The sequence below is a fragment of the Cryptomeria japonica genome, chromosome 11 (genome assembly GCF_030272615.1).
Source record: "Cryptomeria japonica chromosome 11, Sugi_1.0, whole genome shotgun sequence".
NCBI classification, from domain to species: domain Eukaryota; kingdom Viridiplantae; phylum Streptophyta; class Pinopsida; order Cupressales; family Cupressaceae; genus Cryptomeria; species Cryptomeria japonica.
In genome coordinates this window covers 435,200,043-435,206,042 of record NC_081415.1, presented here as the reverse complement: position 1 = coordinate 435,206,042, position 6,000 = coordinate 435,200,043, and positions in this window count along the sequence as shown.

Here is a 6,000-nt window from a genome sequence, read left to right as displayed (position 1 = left end):
ATTACAAAAACAAAGATATCATCAACATCAACACACACAAGAGAACACTAATCTTTTTGCATGGAAACCCATTAGGGAAAAACCACAGATAGGGTTATCTCTCAATATAATATAACTACTTATAGAATATTACAAGTGCTCACTATCTGAGGCTCATTGCCAAGAGGGATCACTGCACTAGAGAATAAATAAAATGAACTACTAAAGTTGCATCTTACATATGCATTAATTGCAGTTCTAATTAAGCTTAGTGGACAAACTTATTACACTTGATATGCTCTTCAACTATACACTTCAATCACATCTGATTACTGTATCAAGCTTTTGTCTCCGTATCTTTATTTCCTTCTATATCTCTCTTGCATACATAAATCCCCTTTTTTCATCAAAGGAATGCATCTGATATATATCAAGTTGGCCATACATGCCTTATAATCTATTACAATATACATCATACGTTTCACTTGCATAGGTTGGCCAAAGATATAGAAAAAATTAAAGCCAACTAGGATATACACATTATCCAAAATGTTTAATCATTTCCCAAAAGCTGCAAGATCAAGATTACTTAATTAGCGGATGCCAAAACCAACTATTTTATTCTAGAGAAATAAAGAATCTGACAGAGTAAATTGCCGAACCAAGCATCCCATCTTCCAGAGATCCAAAACTAGTGAAATTTGGAATACAAGTACATCTAATATCTATAAGTGTACTATACAAACCGTAAATCTATATCTGCAACTGTAGAGAAAACCATGATAGACAAAATCACCAAAATATCATAGTAGCAAAAGATGAGTCAAGAACAATATGTTGAAATAAAAGACAACTAGTAGCCAACACAACATTATCCTTCATCAATGACAAAACCCAACAATCTCCCCCTTTGTCATTGTTGGCAACATAAAAAAGAAACTACTAAACAAAAAATATTCTACCAATCTCCTTCCAACTACTTACACTTCAAAATTCTTAAATCTTTACCTTCCACAATATTGTTGGAGATTGTTGGACATTGATGTTGCTAGGATATGTTGTTGTCATTGATGTCAACATATTCCTATGATTTTCTTCGGTGTTTGCAGATTGGGAAGATCTTATGATCCGATTTTGCAGTTTTGTTTTGCCATGTTGGTGCTTTGTAGAGTTCAGTATATCCTCTGGTATATTCCAGTGTCATATTATATTGTGCTGATATTTTGGGATATTCTTTGGGGTGGTCTTGTGTATCTTCATTTCAGATGGATCCTGATTTGGTGCTCCACAAGTTATCTTTCTTTGTGACAGTTGCTGATTGGTTGTGTTCTTGAGTTTTAGACGTTGACAAATGAAGAGTTGATAAGTGGTGTTGGTACAATTGTTATTGATGATTCTAATGTGCTTTCTGGTATTTCCTAATCATGTCCTATTTGTTTTCATGACCCACATTGATCGTTGTGCGAGTTATTGGTGGTTTTCATGAACCAGTGATGATTTTCATGTTATGCAGTATTTCTGGTGGTTTAGTGTGTTGCGGTTGATCTTGACGTAATTTATGGTGGATTTGAGTGTTTGTGAATTTGAATTAGGTCCATGTTATGTCATGTAAATCATTATATTGGTCTAATGGTCAATCTTTGTATCGTGTGAAGTAACTTTGTAATTGTGAGTTGATGGTTTAGCCGACCTTGTTGTCAAGGTTGATGAATTGTATATATAGGTGATATTGTCATGTATTTTGGTGGTAGAGGTTGTGTTTGCATTATCAAAGAGAGGTTTATGTGCGAACAAGGATTCATCCTTCATTATTGTGTTTGAGAAGAGATTGGTGTTGCAAGGCAAATATTTTTGCTTAATTGGAACTATCATCAAATATTTGGAGATGCTATTATTGCAGTTCATTTCTTCCGAATTTTAGTTCGAATCTTGTTGTAAGTCAATGAGGCTTCCTTGAGGGTTGTAGCCTTTTGGGTCATTTTCTTTTGAGCAGTGAGCTCTAGGTAGTGTGTCTGAATGCATGTGCATTCCCCATTGTAATATTTTCACATAGTACTATAGAGTATCATCTTACTGTGGGTAGGGTCCCACCGTGGTTTTTCCCTTAACCAAGTTTTCCACATCAAAATCTTTGTGTTGTGTGTTGTGCTTTCAATTTTCTTATCTTTGTTATTGTTGTAGTTTATCAAATATGTTTTTGTGGTTAAATTTATAGATCCGATGAAAAATGATTCACCCACCTCTAAGTTTTCTTCATTTTTGTTGCCAACAATTGGTATCAGAGCTACATCCTCAGGAAGAAGCTTAACCACTTGAGGAGATCCAAGATGGCAACTATCTTTAAGAAGGACAATCTGAGATTAGATGGAAGTAACTATGCTATATGGAAGAACCAGATGGAGGTGCACTTGAGATGTCTTGGAGAAGATCAATGGAAGATTACAAAGGATGTCTATTATGTTCCTTAGAATGGAACAATTACTGCTGTTGAAATTAAGGATGCTGAAAGTAACATAGAGTGAAGAAAGCATTGCTTAGTGCCTTGACTGATTTAGATATGACAAATGTAATGGGACTTCAAACTGCACATGAGATCTAGGAGAAGCTTGAGACCCTGTATGAAGGATACAAACAAGTTAAAGTTTCTAAGTTGTAGAGTTTGAAAGGAAAGTATGAGATGCTAAAGATGGGAGAAGATGAGAAAATGCACTCTTTCATGGCTAAGGTGAATGACCTCGTCCTAGGTATTAGATGTGCCGGTGGAACCCTTGAAGAAGATGAAATTATTGCTAAGGTGTTGGCATCATTGACTCCTACTTACAAACATAAGGTAGCTGCTATTGATGAGATCCGAAGTGTGACTACAGTGACAAGAGATATGCTGGTTGGAAAGATTGTTTCTTTTGAGTTGAGAGAGTTTGGAGAATCACATAAAAAGTCTGAGACAACATTTAGAGCATCAACATCTGTATTCGGAAAGCAGAAGTATGATCCCGATGAGTACAAAATATCCAGATATGAAAGAGAGAGAAGAGAGATGGAAGAGCATGAAAGAGAGCTGGATGAGCTTGATTACCCAGAGTCTGCCTAAGGGAGCTGGTAAGTATGATGGAAAATTTCCTTTGAAATTTTATTCTTGCAATAAAAAAGGACATTTTGCTTCTAGATGCCTGAAGATAATGGCTAAATATGATAGGCATGATAAGTTTGATAAACATGATAGAAATTATAGATATGAGAAGCATGAGAAGTATGATAAGCCTTACAAATATAATCAGATTTATATAAATCAGAAGAACTATTATTATGTTGCTGATGAAGGTACTACAGATGAAGAATCAGAAGGAGATAAAGTTTTATTTCTTTCCATTAAGGAAGATGGACCGGTACCTATTAATTCCACTAGTTGTACTATTGAAGAGAAAGATTTAGCTGCTAAAGTTGAAGAAAGAGATGAATGGGTGATTGACAGTGGTTGTTCACATCATATGACTGGTGATAAAAGAAAATCTGTGAGCATGGAAAGGTATGATGGTGGAATAGTAAGATTTGGAGATGACAAAGCATGTGTGATCCGTGGGAGAGGTTCTATATCCTTTGATGGTAAGCATAATACTAATGATGTCTTGTATGTTGAAGGTTTGAAGCATAATATTTTGAGTGTTGGACATATGGTTGATAAAGGTTATGATCTATAATTCAAGAATGGAAAATGCCAAATCCTAAATGCCTCTTGTATAGAGATTGCATCTAGAACTAAGATTGAAGATAACATTTTTCACTTGAATGCTGGTGAGAAAATTTATTTGATTGCTTAGATTGATGAAAGTTGGTTTTGGCATAGGAGAATGTGTCATGTAAATTTTTATTCAATGATTAAGATCATATCTACACAAACTGTTAGAGATCTTTCTAAGATTGTTAAGGCTGCTAATCCGATATGTAAAGAATGTCAGTTAGGAAAGCAAACAAGAATTTATTTCAAGAGCAAATAGTATACATATGATGGATTGCTAGATCTTGTGCATACTGACCTATGTGGACCTAAAAGTGTTAGAAGTGTGAAGGGTAACAAATATTTTATGTTTCTAATTGATGATTATTCCAGGATGATGTGGGTTGTCTTTTTGAAGGAAAAAATAGAAGCATTGGACAAATTCAAAATATTCAAAGCAAAGGTTGAGACCGAGTCTAGATTGAAGGTGAAATGTATGAGATCTGATAGAGGTGGATAATTCTATTCCAGTGAGTTTAATTCATTTAGTGATAAGCATGGGATTAGAAGACAACTATTTGCTCCTAGAACCCTATTAGCACATATTTTTACAAAATATTTTTGTGCTATATATGGATGCTTTTGCATATAGTTTTATCATAGGATCACTTATTGCTGGATTGTATGTGCAGGTGATGTGTTGCAGTGTCTTCATAAAAAGGCATCACTTGGGCATCTTCAAGGGAAGTGTTGAGTATGATGGCATTCTGACAATCCTCATCTTCACAATTAGTCTCATTGCAAGAGTACTTTTTGGAAGGTCAACATAGAGCAGGGTTGTGAGCATGTGCAGAGAGGTAAATGGTGTGGGAGAAACCCTTCGGTATGATTATTGAAAGTTGCATCCATAAAGAGGGCTTTCTTTTGCAAAAACTGCAAAATTTTTCTTATCGGTATAAGTCATCCCGATGAGATCGCCTAAGGAGGAAGGAGTATGTTGATCAGAGTAACATACGCCGATGGTGTTTCCTAAAGCATGAGTGGCAGGAAAAGGTGCGACTAAGTGGAAATCCATCAGGGCAAGTTATGATGATGATATGATAGGAGGTCGGAGTCATCAGGATAACATACACTATCGGCAACAAGGAAAAAATGTCATCCCGATACCCGATGTGGTTATCGGTGGAGCTCTTACCGACAACCAATGGGGTGATGTCTTCATAGCAGTGACATAGGGTTATCGGGAGGTCCCAATTTATGTTACCTCGATACCTGCTGCACTAAAAGGAGAAGGCAACTCCATCAGAGAGAGACTCTTTGATAAAGTCATACCAAGCAAGAAAGGGAGTCAGACTCATTAGGATAACATACATTGTCATGGAGATACATTCTTACTGACAACCAATGGGGTGATGTCTTCATAGCGGTGGCATTGGGTTATCGGGAGGTCCCAATTTATGTTACCTTGATACCTGATGCACTAAAAGGAGAAGGCAACTCCATCAGAGAGACTCTCTCTAATAAAGTGATACTAAGCAAGAAAGGGAGTCAGACTCATCAGGATAACATACATTGTTGGGGAGATGTGTTTTGGGTTATCCCGATGCCCGATGAGGAAGATGAACTCGATAAAAATGAAGTGACTACATCAAGGAAGCCTATGTCGATAGACCAAAGCAACCAAATAAGGAGAGTAAGGTACAAGAAGACTTATCAGGATAGATTACACTACCAGAGAAACATTTTTAGAGTTGTGCTGATGCCTGATGGGTAGAATGCCACAGAGGGCGGATCTATCGGGGAGACTATAACTATCGGAAGTAGGGAAAATACACTACTTCGACGCCCGATGAAGAAATCGGTGAAAGTTACACCGATCAAAAGAAAGTTAGATGTCATGGGACCATTGGATGAAGTATTAAGTGACTTCATTCTAAAGGCCGATGGAGCAATTGGGGGAATAAACTGAAGAAGGTTTCATCGGAGAGATATACCCCAATGTGACATAAAGAAAAGATGACTAATAAAAAGGAAAGGTGGATCCATCGGGATAAGTCAAGCCTTGAGGAAAAAAGTGAAACGACCAAAGAAAGATCAGATGGATTGATTGGAATGACCTATACCGATCAGAAAGACAAAAAGGTAATTGAAGGAATACAAAATACGGATGGTGCCAAGTAATTGAATTATCGGGTGGGGTTACGCCGATTAGCCGTTAGAATGTCTGATACGATAACCATTATTTAATACTTGTGATCAGGTGGGTTGGATCCGTACGAAGCAAATTTGATAAGTTTTTGATCATT